At 39.5% G+C, this 27,109-nt stretch overlaps 1 protein-coding gene across 5 annotated transcripts in view; it reads left to right on the forward strand.

The window, feature by feature from the left end:
• The window catches only part of CHD7 (chromodomain helicase DNA binding protein 7), a 133,323-nt gene that overhangs the window by 13,062 nt on the left and 93,152 nt on the right, over positions 1-27,109 (forward strand). The window contains exon 2 of one of the 5 annotated variants that reach the window (XM_074577091.1): positions 24,154-24,294. The exons of 3 other annotated variants lie outside the window; for them this stretch is intronic. The gene's annotated coding sequence lies outside the window, so the exon portion shown is untranslated. Of the gene's footprint in view, positions 1-24,153; positions 24,299-27,109 lie in introns of all 5 variants that reach the window. One more of the 5 variants, XM_074577090.1, reaches the window with a different exon arrangement.

Below are 27,109 nucleotides of genomic sequence, written 5' to 3' on the forward strand. Positions count from 1 at the left end.
CACCTTAATTTAAAGGCTGCTTATTCCAGTGGATTAAATTTGGAGGTGTCTGGAGTGGTGGGCATTGCTACAGGAAGGGCTTAAGAGGAACTGAGAAACAGTGTTGCCTAAAAAAACGGAGGGGGAATGGGAGCAGCCGGGGGTATTTTCCCACTTGCTGATGCTGACTGCTGCTGATGCTGCTGAAAGGTCAGGAGGAGTTTTGAGCGCGTAGTTCTGCTGTGCCGTAAGAAAAAAAAAAAACAAACATATATTTCCAGTGAGTGAATTTGATGCTCTTTGTCTCAGTTACGCGTGGAAGCGATAGAAGGCAAAATATCCGTTTAGTGTGTGCACCTCCGCGCGTTTGGATGCATTTTCTTCTTTTCAAGGTTAGCGGCCTGAGCAGATGGTCGGAAGTCTTGAACCTGTGGAGTGCTACTCCAAACTGGTATGCCAGGTTCATAATGATGTATTTTGAGGTCTGCCATATTGGGATTTGTAATAGTTGCTGTTTACCCAGCAGCTCTCGTCAGATGATCTTGGTTCTTTACCAAGTGTTAATTTGGCCTTGCTACTGCCCTTGTGAAGTAGATAAATACTATCCTTAAAAACAGAGTTGGTCTGATATTTAGCAGTTTAAAAAAAAAATCCGGTTTAAGTGTTTAGGGTCTATGTCTGAATAGCCTGCTAGTTTTCTGAATTTGTGACTTCTTCCTTTAAATAGTTTTCTCAGGAGTAAATTCTAAACAATTTTATGTTGTGTATTGAGTTTCGGGATTATAAGCTTCCCCCTTGTCCTACACGGTTTCCTGAATAAGCTCTGCCAAATAGTCTGTGAGTATTAGATGTTGAGCTTAGGTTTAGGAGTAGAAAGAGTTTAGATAGTATACTTTCTGTTCTGTGCTATTATTAACCATTTTGACTCACATTTTCTGTGAGGTTTTTCTTCTATCTCAAGTCCAGTATTTAACTTAACTAAACTACAACCAATCAATCTCTTTGAAGAGCTGCGTGTCTCCAAGCGAGGGTATGTAATTTGTTGGGTGTGATCTGGGAGTTAAGGTGAGTTTTACTGTACCTGTGGAAACTTTGATCATTACGAGTCCTTGAAAATAAACCATTGGCTCGTGCTGCCTTTTGTCTGACGGAGGTTTAGCGGAAGGTCTGTTCTGCACTGGGCATACGCTGCTGTCTCCAGGCTTGGGCTGTGCTCAGCACAGAGTGGCAGCAGAACCTTTCTTGTCTTGGAGGAAGCAGGAGTAGGCTGGAAGGTGGAAAGAGGCAGAGTCCTTCCATTGCTTACAACAGCAACTGCCGTGTCTTCTGTATCTGTCAAAGGAAAAATTTGTACCTCTGATTTTGGAGATGAGCATGGTCCCCACGTTATAGGTAATAGAGAGGGTTTGTTTTCAGTAGCTAAGATGTTGCACAATGACTTGTGGATTGGAGCTGAGGATTGAATTCAGTCTTCCGGTAATTCCTTTAAGTGCTTAACCTAAATATGTTGTAGTTATTTTAAGTACCTTTTTATAACAGTAGTAAAACTTCAGGCCAGTGCGTTCCGTTGATACTATCTCTTACAACTGCTGTTTAAATCAGAAAAAGTATGACTATTTTAATTTTTTCAACACTTAGCATTCTTTTTAATTCTTTCTCCTTCAAACATGAAAAAATATTTTTAATACAAGGTCAGTATTCCTAAAGTTCCAATGTATAACACGACTTGTTTTTGAATTATTCCCAAAGCGAACTTAAGAACCACTGTAGGTACTGAGTAGCATCCAGAGAAGTACTGCTTGTGCTGCAGTGTGGAGTATTGTCAGTGTTTCTGTTACAACCCTGATCCACTTTTCTTTTTTTTCCTCCCTCAAGGGGTTAAAACCAGGTCATAAACTCTCTTTGAATTTTTTGCTGTTGGAATAGGGTAGTCTTTTATTTCTGAATGGTAGAATTTCAACAGAGTCGGATACTCACTGTTTGGGGTGTCCTTGTCTCATTCATGCTTTGGTCCTCTCAAACGTTGTAATCTCACTTGCATTCGTGAAGTACTGATTTGTGAAGTACACGGACTGAAGAAACACAAGTTTCTCCATGAAAGGAAGGTGAAACGATATACTGGAAATTACACGTTTTGAGGTAGCATATTTATCAAGAGCAATTAAAACTATGTTACGAATACGATCTTGCTTTTTTAGTACCAGAGAATAGCTCTGCCCGTTGAGACCAAAGATCTGTCCCATCCGGAATCCTATTTCACGGTGACCACGGTGGAGGCTATCCGGAAACAGAGCAAGCCCCTTTAGCCTCCACGGTTCTGCAGCTCAGAATTACCTTGGAAAACGTGATAGGTAACACTTAATGAATTTTTCTTGCATGAATTAATCTAGTCTTTTCTTGGTCTGTGTAAACTCTTGGCTTCCATTGGGACCGTGGCAATGAGTTCTGCAGCTTAAGTACACATTGTATGAAGAACTGCTTCCTTTTATTTGTTTTATTTTGAACCTGCCACCTGCTAGTTTTGTTTGATGTTCTCTAGTTTCCTTGTTAAAAGAAAAAGAGAACAATGGTTCGCTACTTACCTGCCCCATCTACTGATTTTGTAGACTCTCTTACGCTCACCCTGGTTGTCCCTTCTCGAGGCTGGAGATTCTGAAGGGTGTTCAAATGCCTGTCACCCCCTTTTGGTCCTTCAGTAATCTTACTCTTGAAGTGGAGGTGGGCAGAGCAAACAGTGGCCCTGCAGCAAGATGCGGGTATCTCATAGACTTGTGCATCTCATCTCTTCTACAATTCTGAGGTTTTGGTTTGGTTTTTTTTCTCTTTTTCTTAAACACGCTTAGCATTCTGTTTACCCTTCTGACAAATCTTGTCTTCCTAGATCTATTTATTCTAGCTCCCAAATCTCTTTCTTGACAATGAGGTTATCGGGTCAGAGCTCAGTAAAATGTATGCAAAACAGTCCGGTTGTATTTTCTCAGGTGCATTGCCTTCTGTTTACCTACACTGAATCTCATTTGCATTTTATTACACCTTCACTGGGTAGGATGAAGGTCTGCTGCTTCCTGCATAGTTGATTTTCATTTTTAGCAAAATGAACTTGTTAATGTTATCAGCAAACTCACTTCAAGGCTCACCACCTGTTTCTAGATCTTTTATGTGCATGCTAAACAGGTCTGGAAAAGTTGGGGGATGTTTCCTAATGTTTTTTTCCTGTTTTGAAGTGGTTACTTTTCCATGTGAAGACCTTCCCTCTTTTCTGTTGTAGCTTGGTTTCTTTAGGAACCGTTGGTAGAGGACCTTTGTTCAGCAGATGGCATGTGTTCTGGTCATCCAAGTTAGCTCAGACTTTGACTACTTATCAATTGCTTCAAACAATTCTCGTGCATTAGTAAGACAGGACTTTTCTATGGGAAAGCATCAATGTCACTTTCATAGTCTACTTAGCTACGCGCCCATGAACAATGTTTCTTATATCTTCTACCTGTTTGCCCTGGTGAGTCGTCGGACTTGCTGGTCAGTAGTTCTTGACAGTCTAAAGGTGTGACCACCTTTCAAAACTGATGCACCATTGACATGAAAGCAGTGTTTGACACCAAGATGCTATGTGTTAGAGCAGATAGATAGGCTGTTCTATCCTTCAGCTTTTCAGAACTCTTGGGTGAATGCCATCTTGCTTTGGTAACTTGCTGCCATTTGCTTTGGTTTGACCAAAGCTACATCTGAGGTCTTACGCAGTGGAAAAGATGAAAACCTCCTCTAGCTTCTCCAATGACAGCAGATGCAAAAAAACCTTTCATTTCTGTTTATTTTCTTGGAGTATTTCTTTCATATCTTGGTTATACGTTAGCCCAGTTAGCCTTTAGCAGGCTTCATTTGTGAAAGGACCTTTTATTACTTTGCCCCTTTATGAACAGCTTTTGTTTGCAATTTTACTTGCTAATTCTTTTTTTCTTATTTATTCCCTTCTTCATGAAAAACGTTCTTACTGAGAGCCCCCCAGCTTGTGGTTTAACTGATGAATTTTTTTTTTTCTCGGGTCTCTGCACTTTCATGGTATTTTTTGTCTGTTGTCTGCAAATATTTTGTCCGACTGTCTCATTTCGTTTCTCTCACCAAGCTTCCTCATTTTCATGTGTTTTTTCTCTTCGAAAGCAAGAACTCCAATAATGTATTTTTGTTGCTGTTGGTTTTTTTAGGAATGCTGAGCTTAAATATATTTTATGAATTTCATTAGCAGTAGCTGTGAGTCATGGTATAGTCAAGTCAAATATGATATGGACAAATCTGAATGTAATATAATTTGTTGGATGTTGAAATAGTCCATAATCTAGTTAAAATGCAGCAGTGTTACCCTGTGTGCTTCACCGTAACTTCAGAGAAGTTGTTTGATAAATAGGGTTTGTATGCTTTTATAGCCTATTTTCTTCTTGCCAGCAAACCAGTCACCTTACCAAGTTGTACAAGTGGCATGGAAATTTATTTTGAATGCCACTGATCTATTTAAGAGTGAGACAAAGTATGTGACTGTGTCCTTCAGTTATAATTCCCCATCAATTGTAAATTGATGCATTTGTTCAAATATACAGTATAAAAGAGTATCACAATCAAGCTGTAGTTATCATGGGAACCATAACTTTGACTTTTCTTTTTCTTGGCTTCCTATGTGAAAAACGGTACTGTAGTATATTATTTAATTGTTTAGTACTGAGGTCTCTCTGTTTTATCATAGTATGTGACATGCTACAGTACCACTCTGTATAAAAACCTTTGGTGCTTGAAGCGCTGGTGGAACAGTAAGAGTTTATTCATGTCTTCATGTATAGATATGTGAGTACCATATTTAGAAAAACATTTGCACAAATAATAACCACTTCGTACTGAGGTTTTTTTGAGAATTATGGTGCTTTGCTTAGCTGAGAAGTACTTGGAATATAGTAAGTCTGTAGCTCTGAAGTTGTGGGCGTCAGCTGTTACTTCTGTGTTTCATTTGATAATTTCTGCTATCCTGAAAGTTACTTAGACTTTCAAAGTAGTCTGTAATATGCACTTGTGCAGTGTTTCAGCGTTAGCCAACTGAATTTTGGGGAGTTCTACACTTCAGTAATGGAAAAAACGTTTGCTGTATAAAGATCATTAAATATTTGAGACCCCATAGTATCGAAGTAGGCAAACTGATTTTATAAAGAAGGAGCAGTTGCGTTTTCAAAATGGATGCTCTGAGAGGTGGCAAGTATGAGTTCATAACACTTTGAAATAAACAGAATTTTAAGAAGGATTTTACGAACTTTTTTTTTTTTCTATGAAGAATGCAGGTCCCATGAAAGGCTTGTGCCCATTCTGATTGTTGAGGAGTCACTGTTGTGCTTTGAGAAGTTAATTTTTAAACTTTCACATGAAACTTACTTCAGTTTCCATATAGCATGCCATATGTACAGGATAAGCTCATCAGTTGTTTTGTTTTCTTCTTAAAGTAAGTTAAATTGCAATCAGTGTGCTTACAAGTAAATTTGTTGAGGGTAACAGGGAAAGAAACTATATAGAAGTATAGTTTTTGGTTTAGGAAAGAGCTTAAAGGAATGTAAGGATGGGGTCGTTTCTTAGTTCAAATAATACTAACAAAGCACTTAGAAGAAAGCGGAGGAATGGTTTTCTGTCTGCAAAGTAAAGGTTGGTAACAAAATTTGAAGTAACAAGGGTTGAAATTGATTCAGCCTAGACAAATTCAAAAGCAGTGTGTTGTGAGATGGTAAATTCTCTTAGGTGGTCTTTAATTGTGGCATTTTTTGTATCTCTTCTTAAAGTAACACATTTTTAACTCGTCCTCCAAAGTAACTTTCATGAAGAAGAGAGGGGAAATCTGGAATTTCTTGGTTTAAAAGCTGCATAGTTGTTGTGCATTAGTACAAAGTATCTCTCCTCTTGGAAGATCACAAGCTATCAGTCATTTAGTGACCAGGTTTAAATGGAATAGGGGCTTTTATACACTGATTTATTAGAATACATTGCTTATAGGCTTGTTTAAAAGTGTCCCTAGCAAATCTGATATGAAAAAATGGCATGAAGACAGTTGGAGAAGATTTCGTCATGGTCTATGAATAGCTGATAAACAAAACGAGATGCTGTAATGCTGTCGTTTCCTCCCTTAACCTCCTTGTCCCCCATCCCCCCACGCACATGGGATTCTGAAAGTGGCACTGGGAGGGGGAAGTAGGTCTTAATCCAGTAGCATGAACAAAGCTATGGATTATAGGTATCTGCTCCTGTTTCTGTGATCTTTGTCAAAGGCATATATCACTTTGGTTACTCCTGTCTCCCAGCAATGAGGCAATATCTTTTGGGGCTGGCAACAGGCTTTTAAAAAGCTGTGCTCTATCAAGGCGATTCTTAACAAAAGCCTAAGTAGTTGGGTACTGCACCACAGATGACAATTAACTCATTAAATTGTAACTTTGAATTGCTGAAAACCGAGACAACTGTATATTAGGTTTCTTTATTTTAAACTATGTTAGAAGCTCAGTGTTTTAAGTCTGAAATACGCAAAAGGTATCAAACTAAAAGGCAGGACAGCCTTTCTGCAGGCCAGATAAGTCTTTCAGATAAGTTTGATGTTGATGATTTAATGAGCTTGTTAGTATTATCTTATTTTTATTTGAAAAAGCATATGTGTTGATGAGTGGTATGAAATTAAATCATGTGCTTTGGGTTCCACCTCCCTGTTTTACAGGATTTATGGAGTAGTTAAGCATTAGCTGAATAGGGTCCCAACGTAGGGTTGTTAGTAGTATAAAATCAAAACTGACTCCTTGACAGTAAGTTGTCAGTTTTCCTTGCTTTTTCAAAGGCTTGGATATGTATTTGTTCCTTCTGGTCTACCCTGAAGTTTAACAGGGCAGTAGGGCTCGTTCTGATTTAACTACAACAGCAACCTCTTGGAAATTTTATGTGGAAAGTACTAAAAAAATGTTCATAAAGACTATCCTACTGTGGCACTGATGCCTCCTTTTCCCCTTGTATAATTATTTACCTGAATCAGGTGATTGGAGCATGAGTTGATTTACATTTGCCCATCACTCAACCATATTTTCTTATTAATAAGATAGATAAGGGTAAGTCGAAGGAAATAAATTATTGTTTCTGTTTAAGCACAATTTTTGCATGGTTAAGAATGATTCTTTTTCTTTCCTCTCTTCTTCCCCTTATACCTTTCTTGTAGACAAAAGAAACAGTTAAACTAACTGTTTTTAGCCGGAGGAGTGGAAGAATAACCCAGCCATCTAATGTATTAGGTATAAAAGGAACATGCTCATCTGAATATTCAGGTAGATACTACTGTAATACAAAGATGATGTACATTTGGAGTAACTTCTGAAAAGCGTGCAACTGCAAGGAAAAAAAACCCAAATCAGTATGGCAAATTCTTGCTTTTTTGAGAGGGCAAGCAAGTTGGGGCCTTAAGGTGAAGGGTCAGGATAGTTTCAGAATATGGGGATGCAATTGAAGACAGTGGTGTTAGTCACCTGGCTTGGAAGGAAAAAGACAACTTCTATGTTTAAATGGATGCATATTTAGAATTGGTAACACTGCCGACACCAATGTTACACTTTGCATTTTCGTAGACTGAAATCCCATCCATCATCCCTGTCCTTTCCCAAAAATCAAGAGATCTGAATTCTGTTAGCATATTTTGTCTTGCGATAAGCCTGATTGTATCTCGCTATTCTTCTGGTCATGGGCCACCGTTTATCCTACGTGATTACAAAGCTGTTGTGCGTTAACTGGTGGATCTGTAATACATTTAAATACATGCACAACTGGCATTTCCTGTGTTAACTCCAGACTTTATATTAGGTTTCCTTACATCTTGTAATTTCTCTTTAAAATTTTTATGAAATTAGTAGCTTGTATCGTCTGTTTAATTAACAGCATCCATAAAAGTGATCTGTGAAGGAAAGATCATTGCGGGGCTGTTTGTTTTTTTCTTTTTTTGGAGATGAACAAAATTTAAAGTCACATGTATTGTATTGTGCATCTTAGTCCAAGTCAAGGTTTCTAGAACATGAAATGTCATTCACTGGAATTGAACTGATTTCATACTGCGGCTTCTGTTTTAAGATACAGGTATTTTCAACAGTGGAAGGTTAAAAATGGTATCATGAAATATGTTCCTGTTATCTTGAAATATGTCTTGAGTCAGCAGCTAAGTCAAGTTCTGGTTTTGAAACTTGATAGATTCCAGCCTCTGGTATTCCTTCAAATAAAACTGTCTTTTGCTCGGAGATGGAACATTTGGAGTTAGTCATAGATGTGAGCTTTGTGAAGTTGCGAAAATGAGGCTCAGGTTATAGAGCCAGAAATCACTCTTTTAGAAGTTTAATTTGTTCATTCAAGAGATTTGGCATAGTGAAGGGTAGAAACCTGTTCTCCAGAATGGCATTTGCTTTCCCTATATCCATGTATATATTTCATTTTTTGTTGGCTAGCTAACTGACCGCAGCGAAGTGATTATGCGAGAGACAGCAGAAAAATTACAAAAGAAAAATTGTCCTCTTGCACTGATTTTTGTGTATTAATCACATGTTATTCTTCATTTATGACCCTGAAAATCCACGTTTTCTGCTAGAGAACTAATAACTCTAGCAGATAAAATTTCTCTCTGGTCTGTAATAAATATAGCCTATGATGTAGGTATTTGCTGTAAGTTTTAGGTTCAGATCTTTGTCAGTGTGCAAATTTTCATTTTCTTCTTATACTATTTGTTGAATATAATTACGATGCAGTTGCTGGTCACTGCATGGTTGCACTTGATAGACTGAGTGGATCCACTGTATGTAACTTTAGGTAAAAGATCATCTATATAATGATGCCGAATGATGAAGCCACTAATAACTTAGTTTCTTTCAGCAATAGTATTGCAATTCTGTGAGATTACAGTTGCTATGCCTTTAAAAACACTTCTAAATTGTTGGAGAAGCATCCTGTGTGATAGGTCTTGTATTCAGTGAGTTCTTAGATGTTCCTGAAAGATTTATAGTGAAATCCAAAGCATTTCAAGGCCAAGTACAGCAGTCTTGTCAGATACAGCTTTACAGCCTAGTGACTTATAATGAGAGTAGAATGTAATTAGAAATTGTCCATGTCTTTACTGAGTACTGATGAAAACTGTGGCTCAAAGGTTAATTCAAATAATAATTAATATCGGTTTCTGTCAGAACAGGGTGGTAATGAAATCTTTGTCGTACGAAGACTCTGATTTTTAAGAAGTGGGTGCATAAGAAATAGAGGCTACAGTTTACCTTTTCTGATTATATTCAGTTATCTTACAATCAGCATGGTAGCTTGATAAAGCATAATTTGAGGGCAATTTAAACATACTCAGAAATATTACAACCTACAGTGAAAATATCTAACATGTTGCGTCTGTTTAAGAAGACATATTCATGGCTAAATTGCTGAAGTAGATGGATTTACTACAAATGATCCTCAAGGACTGCGTAAGAATTTTTTTTTTTTTGGTTGTTAATAACTGAGCAATACCATGTGTTTGTGGAAAGTATTCTTAATAAGATTTGCTAGCATGAGAAATGTGGGATGTTACATTGATGTTTGTTTAAATTGGACTAGTTTCAACGAAAGCGATAGACCAGGTTTTGCTGGCAACCAAAACAAATTCTGTTCAGTTTCTTTTCCCGAGTTGAAATTTTCTATTGGAAAAAAAATAAATGCTGTTAGCTTTTGCTTAAGCTAAAACCGTATTTTTTCAGTTGCAAGTAGTCAGTGAGCTGTTAGACCTGTTCTTTCGAGAGGCTTTTCATGAATGCTTTGCTGTCTTCTGGTTTTTCTGGGTCTGCTCTGATTGTGTTCTTAAAATCAGCCTACTGAAAAGCTTCTCCAGAAAGTTACAGCTATAGCTTGGTTTTGTGGGTCCAAATAGTTTGCATAACATGCCTTTCTCAAACCTCTCCTTTCTATTCAATTTGCTTGTCTTAAATGTTAGTGGACTGCCTCCCACAATTTTAAAGTTGCTGTAATTTTAAGGCCATTTCCTCTATTGACAAAAAGGAAACTTCAGTGCCTCTAAATTAGATCTGACAAAGATCAGGTATTTTCATTCTTATGCTTGTGAAAGTGATCACAGGACTGATTCCGCCCCTCCTCGCCGCCCCCCCCACCCCGATCTGGATAATGCTTTCCATGCAAAGTGCTTCAATTCTTGGGAAGCAAAGAGAGTCTGCAGCTGAGCTCAGACCTCTTGGGGGTCAGAGCACGTAATGGGACATGAGTTACATGGGAGCAAGCTGAGAATGGGGCTGTGTCTGTTTGAGGGGTGTTTTAAAGCTGTTGAGATGAGAGAGATGAAGCGTTATGTTGATTTCTCAGAGCTATTTCTGCTGTTCTTGCTTCGTTCTTCATACATTTTTTCAATAGCCTGGATGAGAGAGTCTGTGCTATGCTGAAATTTCCACTAGGTGAGATGGAAAAAAAAAAAAAAGCACAAATTTTAATGGTAGCACTGGGAAGAAGCTCACTGTGCAAATTAGATGCTTAAATTTTCTCTCCCTTATTTTATTGTAAGCAAAGAAATACCGGCTTGGGAACTGAGCTGCACTTAGTCTTACAGAGATGTCTGAAGCTGCGGGGTTTCAAAAGCCTAGTGAAGAAGCCTGATCAGGAAGTAGAGACTTTTTATCTAAAATTAAATCTGCATACAAATTTTGAAAAGCTAACAAAAGAAAAATGTAAAGGACGGCTGAAATATTTTTTTCTTAGTGACTTAAGGTTGCATGTTTATTCCTAATAATTTAGTTCTTTAAGAGAATCCATTGCCTGTAGAGTTGATCCAGCTTCTGTAGTAGGTCTGCTGTAGTGGTAGTTGGTAAAAAAAATAAATCTTTCTCAATCTGAAATGGTGAGATTTACTAAAACGTACAATCCTAATACAAAAATGCTCCAGTTGTAGCAAGACCTAAATGTGCCAAAACTTGTGCTAGTACTCAAAGGTGTCACAGTACAAATGTGACCAGATATAAATTTAAAGGGAGGTGCCTTGTTGAACATCCTAAAACCATTTTTTGTTTCCATTTATTCCTCCAAATGGCAAATTGACCCATAGTTCTCCCATAGTTCTCTCTCTTTTTGTTACTGGTCCGCATATTGATACAAAGGTATGAGCTAGGACTACTTCTGTTTAACTAGAGACGCATGCACTGGTGTAAATACGCCATCTCCAAATAGCAATGAGACTTCGTGGTGGGGAGGGGGAAAGGGGAAGGGAGGATGGTCATTTCAGTTCATCTTTTTTAACAGTATAAGTGTCAAAGTTGCTCAGGTTAGGGCTGCTTGAAATGTGTCGTAGACTGTCCCGTAGCTTCCTTTCTCCAACCACTTGAAATTCTTTGGGAAGGGAATCTTCCAGAGGGTTGTATCTGTGCTGCGGAATAAACAGTTGTCGTGTGAAACTGATGTGAGCCTTAGTTTTACTCTGCCTCCACTAAAATACACTTTTACGGTAGTTTGTGCAGGATCAGCACAGAGGAGTACAAAGAGGGAGCTTTTCAGTACAAAGGCTGCCTGTTTGGCCTGCCCAAACCACCGTGAATGTGTTTAAAGGGGACTTTTATTACCATGGAAACTCTCAGACAGGAAGGAATTTGTCCTGCCATATCTAGAAAATAGTCTGTAATGGTCAGCTCTTGGAACAAAAGTGTTTCAAATAGCGGGATATATTTAAAAATTCTTGTGGTGAATATGTTTTTTAAAAAAAGAATATGTAAAACCCAATCTTATGCTAATAGACTTTTAGGATGGGGATTTAGGGAGGACTGCCGACAACTACAATGTGAGCAGGGGAAGTGTTACGAGAAATCTAAGAAAGTTTTACCTCTCTGTGTCCAGAAGGCTTCCTAGGTATTGAACGGACGTAGATGAAATATTCTCCCTTTAAGTAGCGTGTTGTTTGTCTGTCACAGCCCTTCATTGAGGGACTGTGTGCCTGCTTGGCTTGAACTGCTGAAGGCAGTCCTCTGAGCACCATGGATTGATTGCTTTTGGAATGTCTTAACTAAAACCTGTTCTTTGACTCTCTTGACAAATATCCTTAGTATTCACAAATGGCCTTTATTTTCCTAAATCACACTGAGATATAGCATATCTTGTCTAATACAAATTCTAATGCCAGATATTTGCACATCCTTCACTCAAGTTGTGCACTGGTATGGAGTAAGTCCAAGTCAGCAATCTTCCCTTCCAGCCAGCAGGAATAGCTGATGGTAATGGCAAGATTTGCCATGCTTTGTGTAGTCTTTGGTGTTGATTTGATTGCGTGTTTGATCAGTTTGATGCAAAATACTTTTTTCACATATTTGATCAAATTCCTTTTTTTTTTTTTTTCCTCTCTGGAAGTGATACCAGCAGATACTGGTTTCTTATGTTCTTTCTATACGGCAAAGGCCTGGCTTGTTTTAATGCTGTGCTTTTCAGGTTAAGTTGTTGAACCACCTGGCCGTGGCCTGAAGGCAATTTGAATGAGTGGTACAGTAATAAGCCGATCCAGTGGGTTGTGCTGCTGGAAATCAGCCGTACCACTCTTGCTTCTTCCCTTGTGCTGTCACTGCTGTTCAGCTGCCCCTGTGGTGACGATCTTCTGATGGCAACTAATGGTTAGATCAGCTTATCTCTAGTGTCAGACTGCACCCGAACATTTTCTTGAGATGTTTGGGGTAAGCACTAGAACGAAAGCATCTTGTTTGTGGTTAGGAACAGGAATAACTTAGAAGGAAAAATTGTCATGAAAACTTTCTGTTGCCCTGTCAAATTTTGCGCTTGCTCACAGCTGCTGAAAATCAATGTTCAAAGTCTAATTCTACATGGCAGGCCAGGTAAAGAACAGTTATATATAATGGAGTATTTCTGTGTGCCTTTTTCAAGCATTGAATGACCTTGTTTGCATTATCTGGGTTAACACTGTAATCTGCTGCTCTCATATCAGGACTTCCGTCTTACACATTGATCAGTTTAGTTTCTTGTCCTCCTGACTGAGGAGCCAAAAGGATTGCAGAAGGTAGTTACAACCAGGATTAAAAGAAACAAACAAGAAAAAAAACCCTACCTGCCTCTTCTTGTTTATAAAACTATTTCTGCTTAATTGCTCTATTTCCCTCATCTGGGGACTGGGGGTAGGCTGCCATCCAAACTGTGCCGGGGTGGGCATCTTAATCAGGGAGAGTCACTTGTCTTTCCAGAAGTGTGGAAACCCCTGTTAGATGTATTTCCCGAATAGTTAACTAAGTTGAGAAAGGAAATACTGGTGACATCATGTATGACTTAATACATATTAACAGCGCAGGTGTTGTAAAGCTGTGAATCTAAACTGTAGTGGAATAATTGTACCATATGCCATTTTTTCCTTCAATTTTTGTTCTTCCTCATTTACCATGTTTGGTTTTTTTTCCTCTTTAAAATATATTTCTGTGCTGCTTTGGTTCTGTAGTACCTTTTATTTAAAAAAAGAAGGGGGAGGGGAAAGAAAGGCATCCCTCAAACCTGTATTGGTTTTGATCTTGATTCATCCACTGTTTCCTCACTCATTTCTCCAGTATGCATGTGTAGTTTTTGTCTCCTTCCTCACCCTTCCAGTTCTAGGCTTTCTCGAGCCAGCAGTTCTTCATCTTGCCGTGCTTTTCATGAAGAAGGCAAATGCCCAGCTTGCACTTTTCCGCTGCCTCCTGCTCCCCTGAGGAGCTCGCACCCAGTGCTTGCAGGTCCATGCTGTGTGGCTCAGTGTTGCTCTCCTGATGGGAAGTCTGGGAAGCACTAAATCATCTGGCCACGTACCACTTCCTTCAACTTTTTCCCCAGCAGACCCGTGGGCTGAGTGTGCAGTTTGGCGTGATGGCTGCGTGCAGCTTTAAAGCTCGGGAGCGGGGATGGGCTTTGCTTTCTGCCCCCACCCCACCCCCTCGCCCCACGCCCGCACAGACATTTCCCTGCTCTCCAGCTGCTCTGGTTTCCATCTGTTACAGGGCCTTCTGGTGCGACTGTTTCCTCATCTGCTGAGCCGAGGAAAATGTTGAAGGACCAGACACTGCGCTGACCCTGGAATTAGGGGGTTGTGGTTTTGGAGAAAACGGCTTGCATGATTATTTTCCTTTCCTCTTGGAGACTTGGCATGCAACACATGCACATCTAATATCTTGAGAAACTTCGTTAGGTGTGCTTTCACTTCTTTGTAGCAAACATGTTAACTCAGTTGTGTATGCGATGGTGTAGGCCTATTCTACATGGCAGCTGCCCCCCGCCCTGGGAGGAGCACTGTGCTTCAGTCTGTGATGGGCGCAGAAATGTATGGTGATGCTAAACGTTAATTTGCAGCAGACAGTCAGAGAAACAGCTGAAGTCTTATTTGTGAAAATAAAAATATGCAACTGGTGAGAAGTAGCAAAGAGCTCAGGGAGGCGTTAGGAAACCCTGGAGCGGCTGTTACTCTCTTGGCCCACGGAGCTGGAGAACTGTACCCTGTGAGGTGTCTTCTCTTTTGGCAGGCAGACGCCTGCTGCCCATCTTCAGACTGCTATTTTAGGCTGCTCTTGTCTTTAGCACTTCTTCCATCCTGCAGTTGCTTAGATTATCCCTTTCACAGACGCTGGGCTGTTGCTCTCCCTTGAGTGACACTGGTCAGTTACCCACAGCAGCAGAGATGGTGGCAATGCAGGCGTGCAACCGAGGAATACTCCTGTAAAGCAAAATAGGTGAACAATAACACGCCTATTTTTATATGTGGAGAATTGTAACCGCTTCTGACTTGCTGGTATGCAGAAGCCCTGCAAAACTTTGTTAATTATCCCTGACAACATATATAAAATTGTGAGAGTGCAGTCCCTTGCTAGTCAAGTTGTCCTAGTAAGTGAGTAGCTTCCCTTTTTCTGACTATTGCGTGTTCTTCCTTTTGGAAGTAGTTGTTCTTGGCTTTTAAAATCTGTTTAGACACTGTCAAATTGGTTTGGATTTCAAAATTATATGTGTAAATGAGAAATGTACCTAGCACCCACTTTTGTAATAGAACAAAGCTTTTATTTCCAGAACCTGACTGCTACTCAGCGTGTGGGAGAAGCGTGCTCTGACAGCTTGGGCTGTTTTTTGAGGACTTCTGTGATCTCACTGAAGGGTTTTAATATTAATTCATCACTAGTGTTATGGTTGTGTTTTGATGATAGTCACTTAGGAGATGGGTGTTAGGCAACCAGTTGAAAATTACTGTAAAGTGATTTTTTTTTTTTAAGTGGTTCATACGTTCAACTTGAAATCCCAGAGCACATTAAAAGTGCTAATGCTCATTCTCCTGAAAGCAAGGTTTCTATGTATTTCTCAAATTAGCCCCCCTCTGCCCCCAGATACCACCTAATATGGTATATGTAACTTAACCACTGATTTCTAACTGGGGATCATGCATTTAGTAGCTTGATGTTGGCAGAAATTGATAATGGAGAAATAAAACATTATGGAGTTGCTGCTAAGAGGAATTGTTTGCCTTTTGGGAGGATAGATGTATTGCATTATCAGAGGTGTAATATACTTCTGGATGGTTTTCTATGCAAATGCACGACTGTCAGTGCAGCTGCCACATGTTCTGTGCAAAGAAGAGAAGCTCTATGCCTGTGAGATGTGTTGCCTTCTTGAAAAATAAACAGTGAATGAAACTGACTGAGAAGGAGAGGACTCTGAAACAGGAATGTTTGTATTGATGGATAACACTTGTGTGACGCAGCATCTCAATTGTGTGCTCAGTTGTGAGCAACTACCGTGTGGTAAATAGTTTAGCAGTTTAACTGAGCAATGAGAATGGGTACAGAGATGTCAGGTAAGGGGGTCTGCAAGGTTTTAGAAAGAAGCTTCCCCACCCCGTCCTCTGCACTTGGAAAATTACTAGGGAAGATACAAAATCAGGATCAAGGGGGGAAGCCAACTCGGTGATTTCTGAAGTTCAGGGATAAACAACAGTGGAGTGAGTGTCTACTGATGGTTTAAGCAGTTATTTGGTACGGTAGTCTGTCTAGCTACAAGACTCTCAGGTTAAGTAGCTACTGTATGGTGCAGCAGAAATAGGAAAACAATTTAAATTGACCAAATTAGTGGTTATCTGGGTTTGAATTCAGCCAAAGTTGCAGATGCCTAGGTCAAAAAGTAGTAGGGGAAACTGGCTGGACAGTCTCCTGGCTCCAGTGAAATGTGAAGTTTGTGGTAAACACTGAAATTTTGTCTAGTTCTCAAAACTGTAAGAAGATTTCAGAGTGTGTTCTGTAGCCTTGTTTCATTTGTATCAGTTACATAAAAGGTGGTATGTCTTTTGTGAAATAACAGATGGACGCTGCTTTTCTAACAAAGTATAAATGATTGGACTATATTGCCGTCATAGGCTTGAAATAGAGGCGCTACACAGATTTCTATCTTGTAGATGTTCCTTGCATCACTGCTTTGATGTATACTTCCTCCTTGCTTCTCAAATGAAACTCTTGTCTTTAAACTTGTTTTAGTTGGCTTCAGCTCTGGAAAGAAAGGCTTTTATGGTACTGCTCTGGACCTTACCTGTAAATTCACCCCAGCTTTAATGCTGTTACTTCATTCAGTGTGTTAGAAGGTGTGAGAGGAAGCTCAGTTTCGTCCTTGCTGTGAAGAAGCCATACGGAATGGGTGTGAGACATGAAAAATTAACTGTTCATCCTCAGGTAAAGTAATCTGTCATGGCCATATCAATAATCTCAAATTCTGAGATTATCAACAAAGGCTATTTGCGGTCCAGGCTGATAGCATTGGAGCTGACTCTCCTGGTTTAAATGAACTGAATTGAATTGCATGTTTATTGTAGACAGAAAAAGTGATTTAGCCTGTTTCGTAGTAGAGCATCTTGATGTTGTGGAAAAATGTAATAATCCCTCTTGTATGTGATGCTGCTAGGGATCCTGAGATCCCTAAAGAATAGGGGAATTTTTCCTTTTAAGCAGACAAATGATGTAGTGCTTTTTGGGGGGGTTTCTTGGTGCTTTCATTTTGGTTTGTTGTTTTTTTGGTTTTTTTTTTTACCTAATGCTTCAATTACTGTTTACTAAAAAAAAAATAGATACATAGAAATTGTTTCATAGCATCTTCCATCCTTTCTAAAGAAAATCCATTTTATATGGAGGTGTCAGGAAGAGTTACTAAAGTACATACACCATTTAGCATTAGTAGCACCTAACCACTGCTTCTGTAAATGCAGGTACTTAAAACCAAAGGTATTGAATAATCAGAAAAATAAGTCTGTCACTTATGGTTTTGGATAAGTATAGATATTCTCTTTTTTGATAAGAGACTGTCGGTATTGTCAAGTCTGAGGCTTAGAATTTGTTCAATGAAACCTTTACTTAGCCTGCCCCTAGAAAGCTTCTTTATAAGTAGCCACAAATCAAACATGAATGCAATCTTCCCCAGAGGAAAAAAGACACACACAAAAAGGTCTTAATTTTAGATAAATACTTCTAGTTTTTGGTAGTAACAGCTTTTGAATATGTTGAGAATGCAGCCTGTGCTGTAACTCAAGCTTGCTGCGAGAGGCATGGCTGACTAGCGAGGAGTGCCTTTGAAAGGGAAGGTGGCAGCTGGCTTACCTGGATGCTCAGAAGCAGGCTAGGACTCCTGACAATCCCAGTGAACAAATCCGGTTGACAGCTGTTGCTATTGCTACTGCGTTGCAGACATCTCTTGATTAAGTTGGTTCCAATATCTCTTGCTTAATTCGTCTCCTTCTAATTTGCAGAGCTGTACAGAATGTGTTGGGTGCTATGGAGATACGATAGGTGCAGTTGGTGTTAGGTCCTTCTTTTAAGCATCCATTTACACTGAGAAGTGAGACCTGGGTTTGAGGAAAATCTGAACAAAAGAGCCTCCTTAACGGTTTTTTATAAAGACCAGGTGGTAGAAGATCAGTCTATCAAGTCAAGTCTTTGTGTGTTTTAGAGTGGTAAGACACTGAAGTTTCTCAAATAGAATTTTTTCCCTCAACAACTTGTTTTTGTCCAAGCTTGGCACACTGATACACAGTGTCTGACGGGATCTGATTCTGATGACTGGCTGTTACTGACATGAGAAGTTCCACTACATGCTTTGCTTTGAAGCTGGAGTCTCTGTTGAAGACATAACATATACTTTCTTGAGGTGATCTCTCTTGCTTTTATTTCAAAACTAGGTTCAGAGGTCACCATTGTCTGAAAACACAGGGGTAAGTGGATTTCAGGTGCTGAGCAGGGTAGGAAAGGAAGAATCACAATCTTACCTGTTTCATATTTCTGGATGATGCTTTGTGATTGGATATAGTAATTTAAAAGGTGCTGTAAAAAGTTGTTCAGGAAAGCTCATTGTGGAGGTTTCATTAGTGGCAGCAGGCAGTTCCTCATCACTTTCAAATACTTCTAAGTGGGGGGGACACAAGGAGCTACATTTTATTGCTTTTCAAGCATCACTAATGAAACAGTTACCCTAGTCTCAGCTGTAGGTCCAAATAATATTTTATTATAGAGCATAAGCATTTCATCTGCCACTAATTTCTGTGACTCCTAAATCAATTGATCTGTAGCAGAACCTCATCTGTGCTTTTTCCTCAGCTGTGCACTGTATTATCTGGTTCAGGTGATGTAAGTATTTGCATGCTAACTTAGAAAGACAGGCCATCAGGACAGTTCTTGATGTACTAAGGATGCTGTAATAATGCCGTTTACTGTTTGCTTAAGTAAAACACGGTGTAGGCGTTCATGCTTTTAGTCTTTTGTTGGCTATTGTATTCTGAATGAAGTTTTTTGTAGAGATAAAATAATTTTAGAAATGTTTAGCACTGGAACTTCAAAGTTCTTTGTACCTATTCTGATTTCTTTCTCTACATAGATCATAAGCAAAAGAATACGATTTTAGCTGTTTGAGTTTTTTCACCTTTTGAGTAGCAGGTTTTTGACCCTTGATAGAGTGAAGATTTTCCTAGTAGCGTTTCTGCAATGTCCTTTAGCATAGCTAGTACACTACTGTTGTAGGTCTTGTTCTGACAATCAGACCGTGAATAGGAAATAAAATAGCTCTAAACTTGGCTGGTTACACAAATCTGTATGGTAGTAGTCTTCATACAGTACTTGACGAAGAGACCTGAAGTCTTTTGTTCTGGGGTCTTTGCTGCTTAAGTGTTTTTGCTTATTTGTTTTTTGTTTGTGTTGTTGGCTGAGCCATTTTACTGGTCAGACTTCTACTTTTCCAGGTATTTACAAACACAAAGAAATTGCTAGTCCAGCAAAGTCTGCAGTCTAAACTCTGGAAGAGTTATTAAAATAAATCTTCCTATTTCTCACACTCGTAAAATAGTATTCTAATCTTTTAGTCCGTCTGTCCCCCTCCTTTAATTTGCTTGTTTTTCATACTTAAAAAAACAACCAAACAAAAAACCCCAAAGTATCAAAAACCTCTACACTAAATTTTAACCTCACAGAAGTCTTCTAGTGAGTAGAAATACATTTTTAGTTTTTTTGAGGGGAGGGCAATATGAGAATGTATTTTTTTGGTTGGTTTTGGTTTTGTTCGTTTGTTTAAAAGGACTTGGAAACTTCTAGTCCACTGTAGATGGTGAAGCAAGATTGATAAGCTTGAAAGGTAAATTTAAATGGAATGTGAATCATTAGGAACATAGTGCTTTCTGTTACAAAAATCAAGAGATTCTGCTTTAATTAATTCTCTCTGCTTTTTGAGAGAAAGTGGAGCTACCTACTGTGAAATGGAACCAGTTTCCAAGTTTGTTTTCAGATGAGTAAAAACTTCCTTTCACATCTTATCCATGAATGCAGCAGTGTTCTTGTATGTTCATCATCAATCTCTGTAAAGTTTGTGGAGAATTGAAGGTAGCTCAAGAACTTTCCCGTTGGGCGTAGAAGATTTTGTGGTGGGTGAATGTCAGCTGCTTCTACTACTTGCATAGCTTGAATGACTATGGCTCTGGGCGCTGGGTCAGTGATTATCTTTGACTTGCAGACTGCTTCCAAGTTCTTCACAATCTTGATGAAGAGGGGAGTGAGACTGCATAGTTCTAAAACTTTAGATGACAAACTTTTCCCTGGAAGGCTTTTTTTTGTTTGTTTGTTTGAACATAACTACATTGGAGTCATTTTAGAAGTGTGTATCAATTAAGCAACACGCTTAAAAATACCCTAGTTAGTTTTCTTCTTTGTGAAGAAGAAACTGGGGACCCATTAAAGTTTTCCATGAGAAAATTTGGTTCTCTTCCTTTTGAATCTTCCCTGTGTTTACAGAGGAAAAGCGTTCTAGGTCAATCCTGCCTGGAAAGAAAAGCCACACTGCACACGATGCCTGATGAGGGTGGCACTCATCTGACAGTCCCCATTGTGACTTATAATTTCTGGCACTGCTGCTTAATTGTATAGGCCCCCTTTTTCCACATCTAAGTGAACTTGAACACAGCAGTTTGTTTACTCTTAAATGTCTTAGTCTTATACACTAGGAGCTGTTGAGAGCTCCAAACTCTCCTTCCTTTGGCATTCTCCATTGCATAGAACAGCTTTGTATAGTCATTTATGTTGTGGTCTGAATAAGCACTCATGCTCGCTGTGAGACAGGCATCATGTTAAAAAAAACCAACAAACAAAAACACTCAAACTTCAGTTGTACATGCAAGAGCCTGCTTCCATTCCACAGGCCAAGAATAAACCACCTTTTATGGCATATCCTTCTTCTTCAAAAAAAAAAAGGATGTTCAAGATGTGTATCTTAATTTTGTTAAAACAAACAAACAAAAAACTCAAATAAGTAGTCCAACAAACAATAGTTGTGGAAGGTCTTTTTGGCCCTGCATCTCGGCTCTCCCCCATATTCTGTGGGACATTATTTGAGTTACTTAGTCCAGGCAGTAAATGAAGGTTCCTGAGATCTATTCACTCCATTTGCTGCATTGTGTCCTGCAGTGTGCTGTCTTTCTCCACACCCATCCCTCCCCAACCCCTTTTTTTTTTTTTTTTACAGTGGACTTTGTTAGCGAAACAATTTAACATTTTTTTTTTTAAATAATCTATTGCATATGATAAAACACATCATCAGCCTGGTATTACACGCCTTTTTTTTTCTTACAGAAAGTTAACATTTGTAAAATCCAGTGGGATCATGTGTGATTTCATTTAAAATACTTTATAAAACATTGATTTTTATTTTTTTTCTAAAAAAGATAATTTGTAATCCTTTTCCAATGTAATATGTAATATTTTTTTCATTGCTGAAAGTATGCTTAAGTGTACTGGGCAAAAATTATCAATACTGGAAGTTGAGTGAGGGCTTAAGCTCAGATGTAGGATGATTCATCTTGCCACATGTAAAGAGCGTAAGGGAGAACTACCATTTTGTTCCCCAATCCTGAAATATGTTCTCTTTAGTTCTGTGAAAACTCTGGCTTTTCACTTTGGATGTATAAGGTGTATTTATCTTCACAGAAATGAGTGTGGATATGTGGTTCCTGTACAAGCGCAGACTGTGATCTACCAGTATTTATGAAGAACACATGTACAGGAAAATGACTCTTAAGTACAAGTCATAAATTGAAATGATTATAGAATATACGTGGACAAATATACCATGTGTGGTATCGGTAGACTGTAATTTCATCAAGTGGTTTTTCAGACTTCATAAACTATGAATGAAACATGATTGTATTGGCCTTATAGCAGGTAAAGTAAAATATAGGGTCTGGCTACTTTAAAGCGCTCATAATTCTAGAGCTGGAAATAGCCTTTTGGGATACGATTAAGTCTTAAAACCTGCCCGTGATTAAAAAAATACATTTCAGTGAAAAATCACATGTTCGGAAACCCTGGGAACCATTTGAGTATCCACCTCATGAATTTTTACAGTTCCCAGCTTTCTGGGTGTAAACACTGCGAGCTACTTCCAGCGAAAGGAAGAGGAAAAGGCCGCATTTCACTTCGAGCTTCTTCGCCTCTCCGATTATTTTGTTGTTTACAACGGTTTTGTTGGGTTTTGGTTGGTGGTTTGCGGTGGGTTTTTTTTTGTGGTTTTTTTTTTTTTTTTTCAGAGTTGGGCCAGGGTGAGGGCTTTGTTTACTCCGGGGGATGTGACAAACTGGAAGGGCTGCGGCCTGAGGCGGCCATGCGGGCCCGGCCAGGCCCGACCCTCCCGCTCGCCGTGGCGACCTCTGCCCTTCTGTATCCTGTGACACTCGGCCTGTCTTTGTGCTCAAGTTTATTCATGATGGATACGTTTCCCTCCCAATCGCATGTGCCGGGAGCCCGGCAGAGTGAAGAGATAAATTATTTTCAGCTGCAGGCCTGGCAGGCCCAGGGCTGGGGGAGGAGGGCAGCAGGAGCGGGGGCCCCTCCGGACGGGGCGCAGCCTCCCCCCCCCCCGACCCCGGAATATGAAAAGGGGATGACTCTCGGCCTCTCAGATCCTTTTTAAATGCAAAAGAATGTAGGAAATTGCCAGATCAGTTGGTTAATCAGTGACAACTGCAGTAGGTGCACAAAAAGCACGGCCCTTAACAAGAGTAATCACTTGCGCGGGGTGTTTTTTCAGTGCCTCAGCGGGTCGCCGCTGGCCCCACCTCTTGAATCCCCAGGCCGGTTTAGTGTCAGCTTTATAAGAGAATGTAATTGCTGCGAGATTTCTTCGGGACTGATGGCAACAATATAAGTCTTCTCCCTGCCACCACATTCCCCTCTCCCCTTGGCCCTACCCGGGGGCGTTTTGTTCGCCGGGCCAGCAGTGGGACCGGCGACATGGGCCGCGCTTGTCACCTTCAAACCTCGTTTAGGCTTGTGTTGAATGTGTTACCCTTTCTAGAGCCGTTTGCAAGATAACACCACTATCAAATATTTTAAAAAGGTATTCCTGAAATATTTTTGTGGCTGCAGTTGTTTCTCTTGCTTATCTAGGGCTATTTTTAGATAAACCGCCTTCTCCTCACATCTGTATTTTGAACTGATGTTGGGAGAGGAGGGTGGTCGTATGACCAAAAAAGGCCTCTTAAAATTCCAGGCTATGTAACACTAAAACTGAAGTGTTTCTGGCTTAGGCTTGTCTCCTCTCCTCCCACCTTATGTTTGTAATGTATTTAAATGTAAAAAACATTTCTTTATTCCTCTGGTTACCTCATTAAAAACGTCTGAGTATGTACTCCTAATGAACGGCTATAAACTTTCCTCTTTTCCTTCTGGACTGGAAAGGAAAGACATACTGAAGCTTCTTACTTAGTGTTGTAGGTGCTGACTTAAAATTAGCAGTGCCCCACGTTAGGAGAAGAGTTTGCAGCCCAGGTGGTGCTGCAAATGCTGGAGTCATTTGCAACGAGGACTGTATGATGTAACAATGAGTCTGGGTGGGTTTGCATCAGAGTACTCCTACGTGGTGCTGTTGTGGTCTCCTGTCGGAGCTCCTGTGAACTTGAGTGACGTAGGATATTGTTTCCAAATGTGTGGCACAGGCTGAACTCTAGCTGGTCATTCCTGCATCAGCTGCTTGACAGCAGCAAGCTGCCAAATATTCGAAGGCTCTTGTGCCCTCAGCTGCCTCTGTAAATGCCTGTTCTTTGCCAAAGTATACGATGCATTAAGGAAATCAAATGCAATCTGGTTTCTACTTAAGTATTGTATGGGAAACTCACAATTTCATTAAATTCTTGCCCCAAAGTTGTTACTGACTAGCATTCATGGTGTTTAGCTGACTGCACACAAGCAAAAACTGACTTTAGAGAAAGTGTTTCTCTAAAGAACTAACTGAATTTTACTATGATAGATGTGAAATTAAACTTTTCAGAAATGCTTGTACCATATTTGCTGACTCTTCCTACTGAAGGCAGAAATACATGAGGTCATTCTTTTCATCCTTGCACGTCCCATCTCCCTTTCCTGGGGCGGGGGGGAACGAGATTCCTGCCATCCTTTGATCTGATACAAACTATACGGACTTAATTTTTAACACAGCTGTCTGTACTGTGTGAAGTGCATACTAGGAAACCATTCTGTATGAAGGGGGGGGAAAATATGTCTTTAGGCATTCAGATAACCAAGTTTCTTTTGGAAGTTACAGTCAGGAATCATGTTGCAATCGCTTTACAGATCTGCTCTTCTGTTTTGACTAATCTGTATGCAGGAGGAATGTACCAGGCATGAAGAGTTGTCTGTGACAGCCATGAGAACTAAGTGTTAAACACGCAGGAGTCCAGGCGTGCTTCCCACGGACACGGTCAGGCACTTGCATAACTGTCCTGGCATCAGCAGCGCTATTAGCTCAGTAGGTAAATGAGCTGAAAGGTGGAAGTCTCATTAGCCGTTTTCCCCAGTTTGAATGTCTTGGCATGGCTTTTGCTATGTTGTCAGGGTGTTACATGTGTTTATGAAGTTTTTGGTGAATGTTTTCCCCCAACTTTGTTCATAAAATAAGAATGTGACTTTAATTGCTGTCATTTGTGTCATCTACTTCCATACAGCAAACGCTTAAATTACTACCCCTAACAGCCAGCAGGAGCTTAGCAGTTTTGAAAAGCAGTTTAAATATGCAATGTTTAAATACAGATTTAGTAGCCTAATGTTTAATCCTACATTTTGAGGCTCCAGTCTCAAAATGACCTTTGGCATGGCTTTGGTTTTTATCATGAGAGGTCTTTTTAGCCTAGTTCTTCAAAATAGCATGGTATTTGCAGTGTTTATTGTTTTGTGTTGTAGGTGCATAGTTCCATTATATGAATAACTGTTTTGTCTGTCAAATACTGAAGAGTTTTGTCTGATATATCAACCGATAGCTGTAAAAATATCAACTCTGCATGACACATCTCACTTCAAAGCTTGAAGCAGTCAGTATTAGCTGCCTTCTCAGGTTCAAGAAATGCTGCTAAATTTCTTGTATAGAGGGTTTGATAGCTGAATTGAGGAACCTGTTTATTTACAAAAAGTTCTTCTGAATGGCAGAATGTGAGGATGGCTTTGCGAAGGGCATGTGCATCTGTGTGCTGACCTTGCTGCTTCGTGGTCTTGACTGCCTGGATCTGCTGCTCTGGGACCAAGACTAATGAAGTTCAGGTTTTAGTGTTTGCAGCCCTAGATTGGGTTATGCGTATGCAGCAGCCAGTTTTGTTGCACTCATAAAAGTGGGAAGCTGCCCAAGGCTACTGAGTCCATGTGGCTCTGAAATATTAAGTTGAGCAATGGTTAACTACTGCTTAAATTTGAGATCTAGCTGTTCAGGATTGGAATGTGGCAGACTGGAGTAAATGTAAGCTTTGTCTGTTGAGACAACAGGGTTGTTAAGCAATTGACTGTGTCCTGGTAGTTGGGATCATACCATTGCTTTGAACAGAGATAGGTTGTCTAGGCAGTCTTAAGGAAATATATTCATTGATTCTTTAGTTCAGTCTTGGTGCAGTCTTTCATGTTCAGGAACACAAAAGCTATAGAATTTTATAGTAGAATCTGTATAGTTTGTTTAAGTTTTTTTTTTTTTTTTAAAGTTCACTGTCTCTTCATACGTTCACACTTATTCAGCAATCCACCTTTCTAAGGGTTCAGGTACTCTGTCCTTTGTGCCCGGAAAATAGTCACTGCTTCATGGATGTCTGTTAGTTTTGACTTAGGGGATGGTAGAGAAGATGATGTACAATGCTTTTAAACTATTTAGTCCAAAAAAAGACTGTAACCACAGTTTATCATGGTCAGTCTTGCTGTTAGTGTGTCTTCTTTCATGGGGAAGTGAACAGTGGCACTTAGTGAATATTTTAGCTAGAATTGTTGCTTGATGCAGGTCCTACCTTTGTGTGTGGACTTTTTTTTGTTTTTACTTTTTTTGGACCAGCCTTGAGGATTTAAGCAGAGGAAAAAATGCATTGCTTGTAGTGAAAGAAGCAAAGAAATGATTGCAACTTAAAATAAAGCTGTGACTCTCATGAATTGCTTAACTGTCTAGAAGACACCTATCCTGTTAGTGTAGAAGGTTGAAAGCTTATGAGGTAATTCCAGTATTGACTGTTTTCTTATCAAAACGTTGGTTAATTTATTTTGATCAGGCTGTAGCTGCTGCTGTCTTTCATTCTTCAACATGTGCTGTTAGCCAGGTATCACATCAGAGGTGTGACTTTTATTTGGGGAAGTAGAAGAAGGTTTGGCAAGAGCACAACTGACTGTAAAGGGCTGTGGTCGTTAAATTTAAGGCCAAACTTAAATCTGAAGAAATATTACTACAATTTTGAGACATCTTCTTAAACACATTCTCATGCTGTGTTTCAAACTAATATAGCTTTAGCATCAACAGCTCAAACATTAAATCAATTCATACTTCAGATAAAAATGCAGAACTAAAATAACAAATAGTGGCACACGGTGGTTTTGCTCTTAATTTAGGTGATGGATTTGTTTGCATACAAACTGCATCATAAACTTAGTGGGTACTTTTCTTTTGAAAGACCACGTGCTCAGGAAGCTGGGTGAGTGCTAGGTTCCATAGCATGTCTCCTTCATTGTAAAGTACAATCCTTAGCCCGAACCTGCAAATTGGGATGTAGTCATCTGGGCAGAAATAAAGTGTGTTTAATTAAACAAAACCCTTACCCAGAAAACCAAGTTAAAATAGGGTATAGTAGCAGGTCATAACTACTGTTAGCTGACATTATCAGTGGCTGATTCTGGCCTGAATTTTAATAGAAGCCTATCAGTTGAAAAGCAGTAAACAAAGCGGTACGATTCAAATGCACGCTTGCTGCTTATAACCTTGTTTCTGGGAGTGCTCTGTTAGCTTGTCTATAACTGATAGCAAAGAGAGTTCTTCTATGTAGATTTCAGTTATTTTTATTGCAAAGTTTCATTAGTGCTTCAGGAGAGTAGAGCATGCTTATCTTCAAAAATTGTTCTTTCAGTAGGCATGACAGAAGGAGTGAAAATTCTTACCTGTTCGTAGTTCTGTGGTTGTGAATGGGTTAGCTGATGGTGAGACACTCTACTTAGTTCAAGTTTGATATTGCCCAGATTACATCCGTGACTGGGAGGTAACAGTATCTGTGCTCCATGCTTTTTAGCATTTCCAAGCAAAGAGACTGTTCCGTTAGATGGAGACTCTCAGT

This window comes from Larus michahellis, chromosome 2, assembly GCF_964199755.1.
Source record: "Larus michahellis chromosome 2, bLarMic1.1, whole genome shotgun sequence".
Taxonomy (NCBI): Eukaryota; Metazoa; Chordata; class Aves; order Charadriiformes; family Laridae; genus Larus; species Larus michahellis.